Source organism: Ischnura elegans, chromosome 11 (genome assembly GCF_921293095.1).
Source record: "Ischnura elegans chromosome 11, ioIscEleg1.1, whole genome shotgun sequence".
NCBI lineage: Eukaryota > Metazoa > Arthropoda > Insecta > Odonata > Coenagrionidae > Ischnura > Ischnura elegans.
Window position 1 is genome coordinate 69653645 of NC_060256.1, and position 22228 is coordinate 69675872.

Genomic DNA, 22228 nt, shown 5'->3' on the forward strand with positions numbered 1-22228 from the left:
GCTTTTCCTTAACTTTTTTTAGACGTGAAATATTACTCTGTGTTTTTTTATTACCATCTACTATTTACCAACATTTTACCACAAAAATTATATGTAACGAATGCAAAAATTATAAATTTTGAGGCAACAAAATTGATAAAAGTGTTATTTGACTCTGATTTCGTTTGTTGACAAGTGCCGGGACAACGTGACACCACTGGTAATTCTTCTCTTTCACAATTGTTTACGTGTTATCATCACTGGTAAACGACCCTAAGATTGGCCATAATCCAATGACCTCGCCATAAAATGTGTTCATTGTGCCATTATTTTCACTAAATCGTAAATAAACAGCAAATTAAGGTTCTATTGAACCAAAACAATTCGCATTTCCTTCGAATTTTAGATATCTTCCCCATTTTTAGCATTTCATCATGTACGGAGTAAATTAAAGATGCGAGTAAAACTGCTCCGTATGTGACGTAAAAAGTGGCACTGTGAGCGCAAATGCTTATGTTAAGCAGCATTTGAGCCCATACTCTGGAGAAGTACTTTAAATAGGAAGCTAAATAAGTAGCACATTCATTAAGTAGGGGCCGTTTGGTCACAGGAAAAAAATATACTCATGTGAAGCACATTTCATTGGCAGTTTTAGCTGGCAACAAACCTAATTCACTTCTCTAGACAATTCGCCGTTCACTTCTAAGCATTTTTCGTACCGCTGCACCAGCTTCCTTAACCCCGCTGCATAGAAGCTCACCACCTGAGACAAGGGTGGATCCATGATATTTTTCTGGGGGGCACAAGTTTCTGACAGGTCTCCTCATATTTGAGATTAAAACAAAATGCAACAACCACTGTAGAATTTATTCTCTTTATATTGATATGAAAGTTATTAATATTAAATTAAATGATTGAGGCTCCGTAATACTCAAAATAAAACGAACGTAATGATAACAGTATTTAAAATCTCATCTATTTCTTAAGCGTCTGGGGAGGTACGTGCCCCACTGCTCACCCTAAACCCACCTGAGAGTTGAACCAATTGACGAAGCCGTTCTTGAGTTCTCATTGTTCAATTTTGCCAGGAGTAGAGTGTCATGGAGTCATTGCCCGCAAGAATCAAGACGCATACTTCTATAAAGACGACCAAATCGAGTTTCATTTCCACATATAAATATCATCCTATGAGTAATGCTGCTAGCTCAAAAACCCTTTTGAGGGCGCCACCGCAACTAATTGCCGAAAATTATAAACTTTGGTCTCTCCGTTTTGTGGCATTTGTACTTAACCCATTTCCGCCCAGAAAACTTTCTGATGAATTTCATTGTGAAGATATTTACGTATGTCACTTCTAAGGTCGTCTATAATATTCCACCCTACCATTGGTTCGTGTCACAAAAGGCCTTTCGTGAAATCATATGTGAAATTTACTAAGTATTTTATTTACATGAATTAACTTCGCCAAGTTGAGCCTCAAACTATCAATTTTACATATAGTAGAGTTAGTGAAATTAACTAGAGAGTGCAATATATCTTTGTGTATCATTCAATATGCTCTTCCACGTTATCTCTGAGGAAAAGTTTGGATTTATGTTTTGGCGTGAGCATTGAACAAGCAAGTTTCGAAGCTATTGGTAGAGTGTCGAAAGAACAAGGTAAAACCAAGGGATAGATTCTAGCGGAGACCTGGCTTCAAGTGTGGGGAGGAAGGGTTTTGGGTGACACAGCGGGAGTTAATCGGCAAGGGGTTGGCGAGGACACTGCGGAGTTAGGATAAGGCCCAAAACTGCTTCCGTCCCCCCAACCCCTTTGAATCAACCCCACGCCACAGATACCAACCCCTCCCACGTCTTCAGAAAGAGCTTCTAGTTTCGGGAAACGTTTGCGCGTGACAAGTGTGATGGAGAAATGGTGTGTATGTGAGTGTTTCGACTTGAAAGAGGGGTTGGGGATGGGACACGCTGCGTGGGATAATAATAAGGGTGTGAAGGTTTAGACTGGTACACGGAAACCCTCGGTTTGGGATGAGGTCGGGAAAGGGCTGAGGCGAGAATTAGCACGGAAAGAATAACGAGATTAGATACTACAGGGAATTAGAGGGATGAAAACAATTCACAAGTAATGACGAAGTATTCGAGAATCCAGACAAGACGCAAACTACACTGTTCTGCAAAAAAATAGTTCAAAAAATTCCCTGCTACAATTTAGGGTGTTCCTGGCTTATTTTGGGTCGCTGAATCCGAAAATGACCTCCGTTTTTTTCTATCATCCTCCATTTTTACGCAACCCCTAAATTGGGGAAAACAACCCCTTATCTAAACTTTTGGCTTTTCAAGGGACTTTTACTAATTTTATCTGCTTCTGATTGAAAAAAACTAACGTTTTAAGGCTATTAGGGTCAAGAGAGAGACAAACTTCACTGGGATTGAAAAGATTTAGGGGGTGAAAATTGAAAAAAAAACTTTAAAAAACATTAAAATAATCATTTTTCTTCGTTTTTTACGACATATGATATGGTAGCCAATGGAAAAGTTTTTAAGGGATACACTGTTCACCCCCCTATTTCGTAAGGGATTAATATAACATAAAATATAAGAGGGGATACACCCTAAATCGTAGCGGGCATTTTTTGAACTATTTTTTTGCAGAACAGTGCTATTGGCCGAATTCGGAAGTACAGCTCCGAGGATACCAAGCTATTACCTTACGTTGGGTATTGTGTGATTTCTCTTGTTATATTGTTGGTAATGTGTTATCATGACGTCGCAAGTAATATCCTTTCTGTATTCGTATTTATGTATAATGCCTTTTAGTAGCAATTCATTGAAATAATTCATCATGCACAATGACCTTGGTTTGTAGCTTAAAGGCGTTTAGGGTATCCAACACTCGTATTACACTTCTTCTTTTCTATCCAGTAATAGTGATAGTGTTTTTTATCAGATATGTCCATTCATGGTCATTAGGGACCCTTTGAGTAATCGCCGTGTGCTAGTAGAGAATAATTCTTTCGTAATTTATCACTTCCTGAAACTTTGCTCCTACTTATCGTTGTCCCCAGGTATCAAAATATACCTTCAAAACCAAGGCAATCTTCCTAGGCATTTTCTACTTTAGTTTTGCAGTGGCTTGACGATTCATTCTATTAGACCAATAAAATCATAACCAAACGGATTGCATTGCAAGGAGGTCCATTACCATCCTATAGAAGGCTGATTTCTATTCCCACTTCGGTCGCATTTTAATCGGTTTTCAAAAAATATCCGCGGCGTGGTGATGAGTGCATTTAGATCCACATTTTCCAATATTTTGCATCATGATGTTTGTAATTCGAAGGACAGCTGGAAAATGTATGAACTCATAGGCGGATGTAGGGGGGCGGGGTACGGGGGCACGTGCTCCCCCTCCCAGATACTTAAAAAATATGCAAGATTTTTAATACGGTTCCATTATCATTGCGTTCGTTTTGTATTACGGGGTATCCTTGTGCCCCCCAGAACAAAATCTTGGATAAGGCCTTCCTTTTGCCCCCTCCCCCCCCCCCCCCCGGAATGAAATCCTGGATCCGCCCCTGTATGAATTCAATAGGTCATGTGAACAAGTGACGTAAATTTCGGTTATTACTCCTTATCATACCTTATTTACCCGTTAAACTCGTATCAATTTGTCCGTCAGCGACGCGATTGGCGACTTTTGTAAACCCATTGAAATGATAGAACAAAAAATAACACAGAGGCCGTTACGAGGATCCTCTTTTGTAATATTCGTGCCCATAACACTATCCTCGATACGACGGCCATATTGTCAACGCCTTCAGCGCCGCAATCGGTGATGATTTGAGTCTTGTATTTAAAAAAGCCAACAGTCTCCATTCTCTACCATGAACTAATGTAATGAAAGAGGAAGGGCATTCTAGCTCATTGACCCCTTAAAATATAAACCGTATGCTTAATCAGGATGTGTGAAAAGTGGTTATAATGATTTACTTGTAGGAATAGAAGGAATAATAACTTTGCTACCTCCACATGCTAATTTATTGAGACCGACCATGGTTTCGTTACTGCTTAACATTGTCAAGGTGAGCCCGCTATTACTAATAATGATTTGCTTATTACTCTTTACATGGTGTAACAAATGCGATATTTTATTTGTAATCCTGAGTTAGCCACCGAATATACCCCGTCCCCTTTCCGCCCAACATAAGCACGTAAATTGTTGAATATTGATCGGGGTCAAATCTTGAGTTCATTAGAAAGGACAGCCGTCTAGACTCGTAGCAAGAATAATTTTTTTCTACTTAACCTGCTAGAATGTAGAAGGGTCAAGACTGAACCAAAACAATAAAATCTATTGCTGCCGGAAACAGGAGAGGATTCAGAATAAACTTGGGGGGGTCATGACCTACCTCCGGGGAGAGGGGCGTTCTGTGAATTTTTTGTAAAGAGTATACTATAAATATAGCTTAAACTTTTCACACGTTTGGGACTTGTAGCCATCCGTTTGCATATACACTCCCTTTACTAATTTAGAAGGATATAAAACTATTAAATTAATAAAAAAAATTAACAATTTGACCAAATTTGGGGGGGTCATGACACCTGTGAACCCCCCTAAATCCGCCACTAGTAGGAAAAATACATAAATGTTAACATTGATTCCAAAATTGGTCATCATCAACACATTCATATTTCGAGTACCTCTTTCACACAAAAGAAATTATTGAACTCTTTAAAGCAAAAGAATCATCTAAATTTACCACGAAATAAGCAGAAACCGTTCAAAATGGCAGCGATAGCGATACGAGTGTTACGTTGTTTTAAAAAATGAAAGGCATAGAACGCGGAAGACTATGATAAGACTCAAGCCAGCGGTTACCTCAAAAGAATTTTTACTTTACCTTGACTAAGCTTGAGGTCCACTGAATGTTTCAAGGTAAAGAAGAACCCAATGCCTGTGCTTATTCTTAGAGAGGCTTTGTCAACTCGATGACTCCAAGGATGAGTTTGATGAAATAATATTTACTTGCGCCTCTTACAAGTAAGCCCATTTCCTACTTCCTGGGTCAGAAATATGTTTCTTGGGTCTTAGCGCGTGACTTTAATCCCAGAATGCTCATGCTACTGAAATATCTATCAAAAAAGAATGCCGCATTTCGTATGAAACGATGGCAGTTTGAAGCGTAAAAATATTATCATAGCTCACATAATTTACGGGGAAGAGGGGCGTTCGGGAGTGGTGTGTTGAATTCACATGGAATGACCCGTTCATCACATAAGGACTTAGAAACCCACGAAAAAATAGTTATCCCTTTGACTCAAAACCATTGCTTACGTACGGAATTTCTATAATCTACATTATATAGAGAGTTAAAACCATTACTACGCAATAGTTTTCCACAGTAAAGAGATTCAACTGGGGAATGCTTACTCATTTCTTGAGTTTTTCGTTACCATGAAGAAATTATTTTTTATTTAGCGACTATTTTTCTTCCACTCAGGGATATGTTCCTGTATATGGTTTTTTTATATGACGTGCCTAATGTGGTGTATCTTTAGTAATAAACCTTTTGGGTAAATTAATCCGAGTCCTACCAAAAATAATTCGCATGCATACTATTTACACAAAATAACGGGAATGAAAATTGAATAAAATCTATTTACATTAATTAGAAAGGAATTTTTTGGAGCCATTAAAAAAATGAAAGGTTTTTGTAGCATGCAGCTCACTACATATTAACCGACCGATTTTTCGACTAACTATGTCATTTGAAATGTCAATCAACCCATGATGCAAACTAATTTAAGCATTTTTTTTATTTTATGAATTATCTTCCATCACGATGTCAAACTATTACTACGCAAAAGTTTACCACAGCAAATGGATTCAACTGAGGAAATTTTACGCTTTTCTTGAGCAGTTAATGAGGTCAACCAGGTGAATAAAACTATTCCACTCCTCTTAGTGAAGGATAATCCTACCGATGTACTAGATACTTATGAGGCCTCATTAAAAAAACTGACACCGGAAAAGTTCGTTTTTTGCATGCGTGGTTTATGCAAGTGGAATATTTTTTCTCTTTTCCCAAGAGACATGACTCCGCAGTGATGAGCCGTAAATTTATCCTGTTAGACAAGGAAAAAGCAAATAATAATCCAGTGGAGAACATTTTCGCCGCTCGCTTTTATGCATGCATGCATAGATTTTACACCAAAATTACGACGAAAAGTAATTGGAAGTGCGCATTGATTTTTCCCATGTAATGCATACTCCCCAGAGAATGACGCCAGTAATTAGTGAATCCTCGCAAAAATAAAACGTATTTTCACCGACACTAATGAAGATGGACCTCAGGGAGCAACCCATTAGCGGCGGTGAAAAATGTTCCTTCACGGAGACTTTTCAGCGAAAGAGAACGTAATGGGCACTTAAAAATACAAACTGCTAGATAATAGGCGAAGAAAAGATTAACGCTCAAAACAATTAACGTCAACTTACCGGTATCCAAGGGTTAACGTTTTTCTCCCATTGGTTGAACTTGATCCAAAATGAGTCAAGAATTTTCATGCTTCGAATGTTTTTAGGGACCGCGAGTGCAAATTGAAATCACAGATTTTTGGTAATAAATATAGTATACCCTGGGGTCATAGAAATATTCTCGAAGAACGCAAAATATAACTCAAACATATACTTCATAGTGGTCAATAATGTGAACATCAGTAATTTTATGACTAGTACACAGTAAACATCTGTCAATTAATGATCAAGTAATGTTTTGCAAAAGCAAATACCTCATAAATTCAGCATATATTACTACCAACATGTACAAAATACAATAAAATGCCCTTATTTATTACAATCTTCACGTATGATCTCTTTTCATAAAACATAGACACATAAGTGCATTCAGTCCATGCTCATCTACTACGTTAATTAAATAAAAAGTCAATCGCTATGTAATTTGACATACAAGATTACAGTAATGAGTTAACTTTGATTACACAAAACGGAAGACCAAAATGATACTCGTTTGCAAGATTAAAGCCAAGACCATTACGTCCCAACAGTATCGATCGAGTCACAAAGCGTATTAAGCACGTAGATTCCAATAAACTTGGAACAGAATAAATAACTCAATAAATAGAGTAATAAATATCTTATCCACGTACTATTCACAAGGATGGTAGAAATTAGTAATAAGATTTATTTCCAAGTAGCTATTAAACCTCTCTGATATCTCTTTCCTAGGTAGGAAAATTGTTAAAATAGCCCGTTTGCCAGCCAAATGAAGAGTTACTTGGAAGCAAAGAGAAGAGAGAGTTACATAGATGTTAAGAGAAGGACCACTTTTATAGTGCTTCCAACTCCATAACCAAGACTTATGTCTTTTCTTATGGACAGCCGTCCTGACGAACGACGCGACTCCTCTGCAAATGAGGGGAAAAAAGTGAAGACTGGCCAAAAGAAAAGAAGCCACATTAACATGACTTAAGAGAAAGTGAAGATCTCTATATTTCAGCACATGCGAACTAGAAAGTGACGTGGAAGAGCGTAAGAACGAAATAATGACATTCACCTATAATATCGCATAGCGTCCTAGAGGATACTTTGACAAAAATGATGACAATTAATCCGCAGACTGGATTTAGAATGGGGTAGCGTTTGAGAATGGAGCAGAACTGTTGGTTCCCCCAGAAAACGGGAGATTTAAGGTTTCACCAGAATCGTGACTCCGTGAATCACCTCAATGATATCTTCAGAAAAAATCAGGAGTAAATGAAGTCTTTCACTAGGCCCCAAAATCGCTATTTCTAAATACATTTCTGTAATTGGAAGGATAGGTTGCGGCGAAAATCAAAATCTTCCCCATTCATCCATTTAATCGTAAAATAAAAGTAAGAAAACGCTAAATTTACACGCACTTCTCATGGGTTGATGATGTCGTTAGAGCTCCAGTTCATTTATTCTTTCCTGGGGAATGTTTTATTTAGGGGAGTTAAATCATTCAAACGTTTATGACAGTGTAAAGCTTGAATCACGCGATCGTATTTCCCGTCCCTCATAATTATAGCTTTAGCTATAGGTTTTAAGGGACCAAAAAAGTGACCGCTTGACTCATCATTTTGTAAATTACATAGTTATTCCCTTCGTCCCTTTCTCCATCACTTATTTCGTCTTTTTCCGAATTTTAAACTTTTTTTCCATTAAAAAACCAAGCGTAACGTTACGATCACCGTTAGGGATTGCGCGTTCACATTGGCTGAAGGACGGTGCCAGTTACTGCAAAGGAAAAAGGGATGTGTCGAGTGATGGAAAAAGGGATAGCATTTCCATCCCTCAAGACATCGCGGAAAAACTCCGCGGTCAGGCCCTGATGACGATGAATGGCACGGCCATCGAAACGTTGGGAAAGATTGATAACCTCACCCGGTGGGAAAAGCGAAACGACTTCAACGAAATTGTAATTTTTTCCGCCATCATTGGAGCGATCGCTGGAGCTGTCCCTCGAAAGGAATCTACATCTAAATACTACCCCGCAAGCCACCTAAAAGGAGTGTGGCAGGGGGTATTGGAACACCAGCCATTTACACATAAAGGGAATTGCTCTAACGAAATTACTGCTAGCATTTATTAAAGTACCTTAGGGTTTCGTAGGAGTTCGTTCGGAAAGGAATTCGTATATCTTTCAGTTCGGCCAACTATCTCTCTTAATTCATCGCTTCTGTCGGACTTGGAAATATGGTAGGGCTCTGATATTATGTTCTCCATGTCGCTCTTAAAGTTATCCATTCTCAATTGTTCAATCAAGCTAAGCTTAGCGCGCAGCCTCCGAGTCTCCAGCGGCTCCCAGCCCAATGAGCCCAACATCTGAGCAACACTGTCTGTACGCCCGTAGCAGTTTTTGACGAACCGCGTAGCCTTCCTTTGTATTTTTATCAGTTTCCGGGATGGATAACATGATCGTAAGATTTAGGCTTAAACCAAAACGAGCTAATAAACTAGCTTCAATTTTATTTACTTCACCTTTAACTGGAATGAACGAAATTTCAGATACTATTCTTTAAGCTCTGGTGGTAAAAATTTTGCAACGGAAAGTAGGCGATCGAAAATTTGGCTCAAATATGAAGGAAATGACATTTTCCGGAATGATTTTAGGTTTTTCCACCGAGTAATTGGATTCATGTCTCCCGGCATGGCGTTTCGAAGAACAAGTTGCTCTTCATCCTCAGGGGATCTTCTGAAAGAAGGGGGTCCCTACGGATGAAGAACAAGTCGTAAAATGTTTAGCTCTAAGATTCTCCTGGCGTATCAAGTACAGGAAGGTTTTCACGGGTTTTCCACCGGTTAATTTTCTCAATTTCTCCCTATATTGGTTGTAATTAACTGGTGAAAAACCATTAAAACCCTCCTGAACAAGTCATTCTTCGAAATATCGCAATGGAGCCAATTACCCCGTGTAAAACCTGAAAATCCTTTCTTCACGGGAATCGCCGGGAGAATCTAAGATCTTAAATAAGACATCGATGGCTAATTGTAAGTTCTAACAACACGTACCTCAAAATTTGGCCGGGTTGAGACAGGTATCTTGAACAAAGTGCAATGACATTTAAAAATCAAAAGTCAAGCGAAAAACAAATTTGCAAATGTATGCTTCTTTTTTGGTTTTATGAATTTTTATTTTATAATTTCAGTTTACGATTAAAAATATAAATAGTTTCATTTGCTCTCCTTAAAGGTAGCTATTTTTGACATAGATGTTGTTAGAACTTAGCCATCGATATGCTTTAGTATGCGGTGGGAGGCGCTTAAGAGAGGTTGAACGTGAAGAAGTTGGCAGGCATGGCGGAGGGATAGTTTTCGGAGAAGGAAGAAGGGGATAGGAGGAAAATGAAACGCTTTAGTTCTTGAAACCATTCCATTCCGTCACGATTCTCACAGCATCTCAACCGTAATGTATCTTTCAACCCCGGGAACTGCCTTCATCTGACACGTCCTATCGCCCTCTCATTCTGCACCACTATTCCCGTTCCTTCTCCACCATCGCACGTACATTCACCCCAACCCTTCCCTCATTTCCCTCGCCACCCTATAGATGGTGACATTTCGAGACGTATTAAAATCAAGTATGGTACAAGGGCGTGCTCAGGGTCAAAACTAGAGGGGGGCAAGCCGTGGTGCTACAAGTTGTAACACAGAAAAGGTTAGGGAAACGAAAATTTCAATTAAATGGGGAATTGTCATAATTTTTTAAAACTCTTTCAAAATGTAGGAAACCTCTAAGAAAGAATATATATCGGGGGAAATTTCAATAATAGCGGTAGTTTTCGAGATATTAAAGGTCAAAGTGGAGGGGTGGGGGGTACGAACGAAAGTAGTGAGTTCAAGAGGTGTGATGTCATTTCTCCTCAAACGGTGTTGCTTGCGTCCGATGCGTGAGGTTTGGAGATTGTTGCGGTATACCTACGCCAGGAAGACAGTGGATTTACCTTCGTGAAGTGCTGTTTTGAAAGTCGAATTATAAATATTGCTTGGTGCTTATGTGTTCAAATACATCATGAAATAATATGTTTTAATTATATACCTATCAAGGTTTTCGGGTTGACCTCCGAGTCGATTCATCTTCATGGCGACAATTTCGCCGGCGTTGCAGCAGGGCCAAAACCAAGGCCTATGTAAGACGCGCAAAAACCTACAGCAAATACTTCGAAACTGAAGACGCCAGATGCAATACCAGCGAAACTGTCATTACGAAGATGAATCGACGCGGAGGTCAGCCCGAACACCTTGCTACGCATTCTGCACCACTCTGCAAAAGTCTTCATCAATATGTTTTAATTATATGTTTTACACTTATATCACGTTTCTTGGATTCAGGGTAAATTTGTTCAAAACTTGAACGAAATTTACTTTTGGTTCTAGTGGGGGGGAGCTGCTGTAACGTCGTTTCCATGATGTTTGGCGTGATTGATTATGCATTGATGTTTGAATTGTATTTTTATTTTTATGTGTATTTGTGTTTATATTGGTGTTTGGAGTTGAGGGCGCTATGGTGATGGGGTAGTAAACAGGGGATTGGTAGTAAGAGAGCAATTTTGAATTGAGGAAGGGAAATAAAGCTTTAAAGATTATAAATGAGTATTATTGTCTAGATGAAAAAAAGGTTTCGACATCACACTGGCCCTCCTACCCCACGCTGGGTATCCCCATGGTGTGGTATAGTATTTGGAGGAACCGACCGATAGCTTACGTCATTTGCGCCATGAGGGAATGGTAGGAAAGGGAAGAGAAACTCGACGTCGGCATTAGCCTGCTCTCAACGTAAGAATCCAAGGGGACCACGGCTCAACGTCCCATCCGACGGACGGAGTCCTACACATGAAGTGCCCTCCACAAGGCACTCAAGCGTGGATCGGGCAGTCCCTGAAAATTCTCTGCTAACGCCGGCATTTGAACCCTAGCCCACAGGGTTGGAAGCCAACACTCTATTTACCACACTAACCCGATCCCCTAACTAAAATACAGCAATATATGCAACGGTGGCGAAAATAAAGCGCTGCGTAGATTTTATTGTACGAATTAGGCTGCGAGCCGATATAGAGTCGGAGGCTACGTGCTATGGTTAGATTGTTGAAGCAATTTAGAATATAATATTGCATAGCGAAACGGAGAACATGATCTCAGAACCTCACTATGGTTCTAGGTCCCACAGAAACGGTAAATTAAGATAGATATTTTGCCGAACGGATAGGTATAAGAGTTAGTTTTTCTCAGAGCAATAATGGATTACATTAATGCTCTGTGGAACTCCACATGTATATTTCTTTTTTTACTTCTTCATTTCTTGTTTCTTTTTTATGACTGGTGTCCTAACACCCCTGCTACATGCTTATTGAGGCTGCTTGCGGAGTAGTTTTAGAGGTAAAAATAGATGAAGATATTCAAAATTAGTGCCTTTCTAGCTGGAGGAAGGGTCGTTCAGGAGAAAACGACCCACAGTACCGAAAAATGTATTATATCAAGGTAATTCAGATAATTAAGAGGATGCATCATTCTAGTTCAATTAGTCTATTTTTGTCTTATATAACTTGTTTAAAATTGGCGTTATCACGTAGAAACGTTCAGGGTACACAGAGTAGGCCTCGGCAACGTTATTCTGTTTTTCTACTGAGAATATTTTCTACTGGTATTTTTTTCAGATACAGTGTATTTTAACTGGGATAGATACAAGTGGGCTCACACCAAGGGACTTTGATGCCTGAATAGACAACATGAAAATTTGAAGATACTAACGTTAATGCCAAACGATTGATTGAACGCGCAAAAATGCAAAATACAACCGGTTGAGATGGAGTGATGCGTACTCTAAAATTAGAACTCAATAAAAGAGTTATTCCTTGAAAAATACTTTTCTAAAACTGATTCTAAACTAACACGTTTTTTTTGTCCCTTATTGTACGCGGGAAAAACTGCATCTAGCATATTGGTTCTTCAGTATGTATCCCGAATCTTATCATTGTGATAGTTTCTACCGTAACAATTAGGCTCTCTCAGTATATCTTTAATATCAGAAAAAATTATCCCACCGGCAATTTTCGCAAAGATTTAACCTAGTTTTTTCCCTTCAATCGATTCAAATTTCCAATTAACAATATATTTAATTCCACTGGTAATTACCGAAAAATGTTGAATATAAACTTTTACCTTCGATAGGTTAGACTTTTTTAATCTAAATAACTAATTAATTTAGCCAAACTACTATGTTGGCATCATGTGGAGAAGCTGATGAGCGTATTTATATGTATTTCCCCTGAGGCTGTTTTTCCCCTCCGCTCCGACAAGATGACAAAGGTGTTCTGTATTGGGTCGCCTGGCTGATGGGGAGTAGTTGATTGGCAGTTGCGTAATAATGCCGAGCTAAATCAGAATCCCCCTCCAACTACAAGGATGCATCGCCCTGTCGTCGATCAACATTCGAATTGCCGCATAGATTCATGAATCACGAGTTGGAACACGCTCGATCGAGCCGAGACCAAAATAGCGCTTCATCGAATTGTATCACGTGGCATGACCCCATTACGGCGACGGGACTTCAAAACGCGAAGAATAAAGAGGGAGATATTGGTCCTCGACGACTTTCAGGCACCCATGTTTGCATCAGCCAACAATGAGAACGATCCAGTGCTTGAACTATGTCAATATAAAGTACTACAAACAGAGAACACTTGATGACAGCTAAAATTTTTATCTTTCTACTCATGAATATTGCTCTTTTCGGGCAAACACATTTACTATTTAAAACGTGTGTAGAGCTTGACAGTAAACTTTTGTCGTCATTGGTAAAAAAAATAGCTATTTTAAAATGTCTAAATTTATAAATGGCTGAGATGACTTTCAAACTATAGGTTACTTCTCAATATTTCGAGATTAAATACAAAAAAACTGTTAGAATAATAAATGAAAAAAATTAATCTAACAAAACACATCATGGGTTTTATATTACTTGCAATAATCAATCACTGCACTACTAACATTTCAGTCTTATAGCAGATTATAAAGGGTAGGTAATTATATATCGTTAGGGTATTTCATTCAGGCCGGCCACAGTGCCACATACTGTATTCCCGCAGAAATGTAGCATACGAATCGGGAGAAAAAGCGAATAAAACTCGTTGAATTATACGTCTTTAAAGCCAAAGATAGAATTTAAATTATTTTAATTACTTGGTGAGCAGAATAACGCACCATAACGGAACCGCACTTTTTCCGTGATCGCCATCCTAACAGAGAGATCGTAACTCTACTTCATGTTTTGAAGAGGATAAGTATTCAGAAAAGTATAGAAGATTCACTTGACATTGACACATTCAACTTCAATTTTCAAATATCTTTATGAGTATAAGACTGTTAAAAGAAATAGGGAAGAGATTGTAGAACTGCAAGTAAACAAACAAGGCATCAAAGAAAGAAAACCATTTTTATCCCCATAAAATACGAAAAAAAACATTCCCACACTCACTTGCAAAATGAAATATAAGATCAATAATTATAATTGGTATAGTCGATCGAAAGAGATACTCTGAAATACGTACTTTGATACAGTCAACTTCTATATGCCCATTTCTTTACACACTTTTCTGCGGTAGCATCATCAGCCGATGGTTAATTTTATTTTAAAACGTGATATAGCTAAAAGCCTTGGAGACTGAGGATATTGTTATTACGACTTGCGAAATTACCTGAACGCGCTTATATTCTACACTTAATAACATTTTCAATCTAAAATGGTATTCAAGCGGGACAAATATTGGCAGGATTTATAATGTTAATAACCAAAATTTTAGATTGCACAGTGTATTATCCTTAAATATCATCTTAGGAAATCTTTTTTGACGTGTGGTCTCCGAGCAAACCAGTGATAGAACAGGTATTTTATAACTCAAACATTTAAGGCCTAGCGCAAAAAAATAATAAAATTTATAAATATGTAAACATTGAATAGTATATTAATGAAACCACATCTTTACTCAGCCGCAAAATAAAATATAAGAATGTTAAATATAAGTGGAATCGGAGAGGAATTATCTGAAGTAATGTTAATTGCAGATTTTTGCTAAATTTATTTTTTCCCATTAGACCGAAAACAGCTATGTATGGCCTATTACACCGAGGATTTCAACATTTTAACAATTTTAACGCTCAATAACAACCATGCCCTGGATAGAAGCAACCTATCCAGGCGGGACTCAAACCCGCTATCTCCTGTTTGGCAAACGAAGACTTTACCCCGCCGCCACCGAGGCCGGCATCTGATGGCATAGCAAATTTTCAATCAAATACTTCATTTACATATTACAACAAATTAAATATTGCATTAATACTACCTTTCCCCAATGTGTTAAATTTTATGCACTTAATTCAACAGAGCTATGTACACAGCTAAACGCGTTGGGTAAATAAAATTTAATCAGCATTACTTTTACCATGCCTCCATTGAACAAGCGCAATATGGCTCGGATATGCGGCACATTAAATTTTGTAGCACCGTTTCGAGTTTCCAATGTTCCTTTCTCTGACCAGTTTTTCCAAGCCAACGTTTTGACTTATTTCTTCAGCACCACCTCGTAACCTTTTCCGCCTTTCTTATCTCTTCCAACTCTCGCACGGCTAACCCTTTGCCCTGAAACCACCCCTTCCTCCGAGATCCCCATCCATCCCTCTGCTACTACACCCTTTGCCGTTTCATCGTCTTGCACGTGGCTTACTGAATCCACCTTTAAGAATCCTAACTCGTACTCCCACGCTGTACGTGATCACAGCACTCCAGATGCCCCACGAGGAAAACAGCGAAGAAATATATATAAAAGCATGGGATAAAGCGAAGAGACGATTTCAGTACGTTTTCCAACAGCATGAGGGTTTTCCAAAAGCACAAGGAATGGGGATATTAATACAGTGTGGCTGAGGAATTAGAGGACTTATTTGCTTCCTTCCTGTTTCAGTCTCATTTGGAATACACTGCCAGTGCTCAGAAGACTAATTAGGTAGGATTAAATGCTAAATCAGATCTCGCGCGGAGAATATAAGGAAAGCATATCGTCGTGGCGGATGCATAATTAGTTTTGCAAGTCGCTACACAGTCACTTGGATGTAAATGGCTTAGAAAAACTATTTAAAATTCATGTTGTATGCACCAAGTTAATCTACTTTTCATGAAAGTGTATGCGATGCAATGGTCATAAAGGTTTTCAAGGTAAATAGTAAACCGGAAGACTTGGCATTGAAGGATTTGTAGTCTGAATCACTAATCAGGAAATATCATTGATTGTATATGTGTACAGTTATCTTTGTTTTCTACACATGTATAATAATTGGATTCTTAAAATTGAATGCACAAACGATATGAAATGGATGAGGGGGATAGATCTTCCCCAAAGCCTCAGAGAAATTAAAAAAAATATTAAAAACATTGTCTATTTTCACGCATAATAACTGAATCACTGATTAGGAAATATCTTCGATTTTATATGTATACAATTAGCTTTGTTTTCTATGCATGTATAATGACTGGATTCTTAAAATTGAATGCACAAACGATATGAAATGGATGAGGGGGATAGAACCCCCCCCCCCCCCCCCCAAGGCCTCAGAGAAATTTAAAAAATATTTAAAACCATTGTCTATTTTGACGTATAATAACTGTATCTGCTGAAAGTTAAGTTTTAAGTGCCAAAATGATGCAAAAATTTTTTCCAGGTAGGTAATTTTTCAAAAATTTCCCCAAACCACGTCCCTGGGGGGGGGGGGGTCACCCTCAGGCCCTCCCATCCCCCTAAAGCATTTTCCTAGTTACGCCACTGCCTCTCTGGATCTGCCACTGGATTGTGACCTACCAAAAGCGTGTAAAGGCCCTAAAGTTTAGAGCCAATTTGTATATCAATTCGTTTAAGTAGGTAAATATATCGGATAATATAACTAAATACTTTTGTACAAAGTCGCCACCTCCAAAAATTCCGATTTTATCAAGTCTGTGTTTCGACCTAATGCATCTATATTTACTCAATCTGCATACTTTTCGTGCTCACACATTTATCCTCTCATGACAATATTTTGAGATAAAATTACTATTTTCATAAGGCTTCCTCCATGGGCAAAATAATATATAAAGAATACTAGCAGAAAGGTATTCAATAAATCCACTATTTTCAAATACAGGGAAAGCATCGCCTATTCGCCGGGAAAGCATCAGATCTTACTTATCTCTACCTACTTACGTAAACCGGCTATAGCCCCCTATAGCAGCGGCGGAGCCAGGATAGAGACAAAGAAAGGGGGGTAAGTGGGAGTAATATCCCAGCAGTAGTGGGGGTTCCAAGAAAATCATTATTCTATCTAGTGTAAATTGGATACCCAAGGGGGGGCTATAGCCCCTTAGCCCCCACATAGATCCGCCACGCCGTAGTTTCGTTATAGGCTAGTTTCCTTCATCAAAGAAAACGAAATGCATTGAAAGCGATTCGTTACCCATCATTAGTGTATTCATAATATGCAAATTATTTGGTTTTAGAAATCCCATTTTAGACAAATGGCAATGGTCAATTTTAACCGCATTTGAAAAAGGCCAGATTGGCGCCCATGCGATGCCACTCCACGTGACGTCACAGGGACACAGGTTTCTATAGGAGTTAGATAGGAGTTTTACATCGTCTGAGATTACCAACGCATGCATGAGGCACAGAGCTCAAGGAAACATGTCTTAATAATCACCTATTAAAACTACCTAAAGTCGGAAAGTTTCCTTCGCTTGATAAGGTATTAATAATACTTATTTAAGCCATGCGCTGCCTGCTAGCCAAGATCACCTCACACGCCGACAGCGAGAACCAGAATGACGTCACACGACGTTTTCCCAGCATGCATACTTAGCCGTCGCGTTTTCGTGCGCTCATTTAATCGCTAAAAATAGAAATCATCATTTAAAAATCTAAGAACGTTAAATATGTACTCCAGGAGTAATGATCTTTCGATTTAGGCAATAAAAAAATAAAAGGAAACCACGCTATTGTCACGGATGATGCTGGAGTAAATCTCACTTCTCTGCCTTTCGCTCATGTTCCTCGGCCTTGTCCCTGCACTCCTTACATTTGCACCACTCAAACAGCTTCTCCCCCTGACCTCCCCCCTCCTGCGCCCTCCCCTCACTCCCCCTCCCACACCTCGCGAACCTTCACTCTCTCCCAGCCTTTTGCGCGGTTGCCAGCAACAACAGCCCACGTGGGTCATCCGGGTTCCGTTAACTCGGTACTACGCCATCTGCATCCTTGTCTCCACGAGAGAACTGTTATGCAGATGAGCGCGCAGCAGCAATACGCCGCGCGCATGCAACACTTTTCCCGAGCTAAGTACAACTCTCACTTACTACCCGATCTATTAGAAGGAGCACAATGGACCGGAATAGTTATCTTATTTCCCAAAAAATAGGATTAATTAATTAAACAGATTCAGGCTTCAATTGGTGGCAGTAAGACATATTTAAATAAATAAAAGATCGTAGCCCTTTTCCACAAGAATTTTTAATGCGTACAACGCCTTTCGGCTCACTGAGCCATACCAGATTGAATTGTTTATCTGCTCATAGCAATATTTTGAGATTGAATTACTATTTTCCATAATGTGTTGTCCCCTGGTGCAAAAAATATATAAAAAAGGAGCAGCGAGGCCTTAATATATCAAATAATAATTCTGGAAAAAAATCTTGAAATTTGATTGCTGACCACGGCTGAAATACCAATAAACTTTCAGTTGCATTTACCATAAGGTGATGCAGACAGGTCAAATAATGGCCTCGTATAATTTTTTGCTCACATAATTACGTATATAATACCGGCATCAACAAATGTAAAAGAGAAAGATGAGGACCTTCAGCAAATGACTACAGAGTCCGTGAGCCGGCTATAATTCTTAGAATATTCTGCTGCAGGCGGCAGATTGCTTTTGACAACAATGGCATGGATTTGGAATCAATGCCTTCAGTTAAATCAACAGCAATATTGAAAAGATATGACACAAACTTAGTCAACATAAGCTAACCTATGACCAAACCCAAGAGCCCAGTAAAAGGGAAATACTCGCTGAGCTGCTGAACTTAGAATTAATTGAACTGAGATAATTCTTCTTTTGTTCCCTGGGACATAAGTGTAATCCCAAAGGCATTAGTTTACCTGTATAGGACTAAATATCTTACCAGCAATGGAACCGTTCCACAGAATTTATCACACAGTTCAATAGAATCTTTTAAATGGTTCGACAGAATTTAAAGGCTATAATTCCGTCTGAAACCTCTACATTTGGCCGTAAATTGTAATACATGATAATGAAATTAGTAATAAATGCATCTAAAAAGGGGAATCTCTTGTTTTAACTTATTAAATTGTCCATCAGACAACAATTGGGGACGCTTTGGTGGGCTCACTAGCAAGGAAATGGATTTTAACTCTTCGCAGAGAGTAATTTTTAAAATATTTTAAAAATTATCATAACCACCTTTACAAACTGAACTTAAATAAAAGTACCCCGTGACGCAAGTGACTAGAAGACACCGATTTGGAAGTAATAGAAGGTAAGTTTTCATTTAATCATTAAGGAGATCCACCATCACATGAGTTACATATTTATGGTTAAAAATTAATCTTTAAATTATTCAACATTTATTAGACGAATACTATTTGAAATACATTCCTTTTGACTGATACGGATTTTTCAATACCACTACCTGTGGAGTGGACAGTAAGGTGATAGCATAATGAACAATATATGAAATGATGATTCATTTCAAGCAAGCGGAATATAATTCATGCCATTTAATTTCAAATATTATTTCTTTAGAAAAATGTCATTGCCGTAATATAAAATTTTCATTAAATCCATTGATTAATGCATAAAATATATCAGACTATTCTCAACACATCCAGTTAGGTGGCATTAAAAGGATATAAAACAGTTAAATAATAGCTGGTTAAGTTACGCTACAATTATGGCTAGCAAAAAATAATAGGTGACCATATTAATCTTGGTGTGATTGATTTTTTTCCATGAGAAGTACCCAAGCCTTATTAACCCTTAAGGGTCTTACGGAGTAAACGTATACTTCCATGAAGTACCATTTAATAAGAAAAATGAAAAAAAAATAATGCCAATCTCTCATTCCGTCATTTCTCCTTGAATGTTGACTTTATCGCCAGCATAACGGAAATATAGAAGGACAGAGGAAGAGAGGCAAACATATCCGTTTACCAATGCGGATTTCCTTTCCACGCGTATTTTCTAAATAATCCTATTTGCGATTTACGAAATATTACGCCGTATTTACCTTCCCTACGCGAGGGCAACAAGGCTTGTAGTTGTCCCAATTCACATTTAATGGCATGTTATCTCCGGTCCGTATTTCCAGGAATAGTTGAAAAATAAGAAATCCCCTCCATGCTTGCGACTGTCTCTCTTCACTTTGCCCCCCTAGGGCTATTCCTCCGCCCATCAGACTGGAAAGGCAACTACCCAGAGAAGAGAAACTAACTTGTGCCGTCTGCTCGTTCGAAAACTCCGTCCATTAAATATTTCCCCGAGATCTGATGCCACCGGCTATTCTGGCTTTTCGTGTTCTTCCCGTTGATAACATTGGAGCGCTCCGAACCTCTCATTTACCTCATTAAATGTTCAATGAACATTTTTGTTTTCGTGATCACACAGACCGTGGTTCTGTTGAGAAGCGAGGACGACATGAAATGAGGATTTTTATTCCATTAAATTGGCCGGAAAATCTAAAACTTAAAAAAAATGATGGAGAAGTTCATGAACTAGGCATTGAATTTTACTTTTAAAGGCCGAATTTCTTTCCATAAGGCGCCAATTTAAAATGCGAAGACGTCAAAAATGGAGTATTTTATTCCAATTAATTGGCCGGAAAATCTAAAGCTTAAAAAGAAAGATAGAGAAGTCCATGAACAGACATGAATAGACATTGAATTTAACTTTTAGAAAGCGACAATTTTTTTCGTAAGTCACCAGTTCATCACACTCAAACTGGCTGCAAAGTAAAAGAGAAATATGAATACGAAATGGAAATGGGTTTCTATTTTTAGATAAAAAATGAAATTAAAAACATTTAAATAACACCCATTTTCCATGAATAGCGTAAAATGGATTAGAAAGTAAAAAATAAGCTTTTTTTTAGTCGGAGAATAAAGCGAGGGCGACCAAAAATGATTATTTTATTCCATTAAACTGGCTAGGAAATCTAAAACGTAAAATAAGGATAAAGAAGGTCATGAACTAACCATTGAATTTTACTTTTAAAACCTACAAATCTTTTCCAAAAGCCACAAAGTTATCACACTTACAATTAGACTGGTCCCAAAAATATAAAGATATATGAATACGAAATGGGAAATGGTAATAAGTCTCTATTATTAAATATAAAGAAAATAAAAAATGTTTTAAAAAGCATCCTTTTCCAAAAACGGTATAATATACAATAAAAAGTAACAAAATTAGATACTGATTAGGTTTATTAGAAATGAGTGCAGACGAGCCTGATAATTGAGTAAGGAGAGATAAAAAACTTATTCTCCGAGAGATAAAAAACTTAGTATTTTTACGTTTTAGTGAATTTTATGCTGTTTTTGGAAAAAGCGTGCTTTATCTTTCCTTTTTATTTTATTCTTTTTATGCATAAAATAACTGTGAGTTTTAATTTTATTTTAATATTATTTTCATAATTCCGTATTGTAAAAGTGAGTCCCATGAGGCTACCATAGACTTTCTCATTTAAAGGGTAAAATAGAAAAACTTAAAACGATGGAAGACACGTAGTGTCAACATGTAAACAACAAAATAAAAATGTTAGGTCAGCAATTGACTTTGCCTGGATTCTGAGCTGTAATGTTCTGTTCCCTATGCAGACGCGTGAACCGTTGTGCCAGATAAAACCGACTGTTTTTATAAATAATGCAATAATTATTACTTACTCTGACGCTATGATAATGATACAAGCGTTAATAGGGTGTTTTCCCATTATTATTAATATTATATTTCCCAGTATTAATTTTTGAATGCCTAAAACGAAATATTATTACTCCTGGATTACGCATTTCACCCTCTTAGATTTTATAATGACGATATCTATTTTTCGCGATTAATCGAAAAGTGAAAACTTTCAAGCGCGCGAAAACGCGACGGCTAAGTATGAGTGCAGGGAAAACTCCGTGTGACGTCGTTCTGGTTCCCGCTGCCGCAGGTGAGGTGACCTTGGGGCGAGGCTCTGAGCGCTGATACGAGGCAGGATGCTAGCAGGTAGCAGAGTACCCTGCTAGCTGGTAGCGCTTGGCTTAAATAAGAATTATTAATACCTTATCAAACGAAGAAAACTTTTCGTCCTTAGCCAGTTTTAATAAGTGATTATTAAGACATGTTTCCCTGAGCTCTGTGCCTCATGCATGTATTGGTAATCTCAGACGATGTAAAACTCCTATCTACTCGTATAGAAATTAGGTCCCTGTGACGTCACGTGGAGTGGCATAGCATGGGCGCTAATCTGGCCTTTTTCAAATGAGGATTAAAATTGACCATAGCCATTCGTCTAAACCGGTATTTCTAAAACCAAATAATATGTATATTATAAAAAATTCTAAAATGATAAAAATTCAAGCCGATTTGACAATGGGAAACGGGGTGAACATCGATGACAAGATTCCAT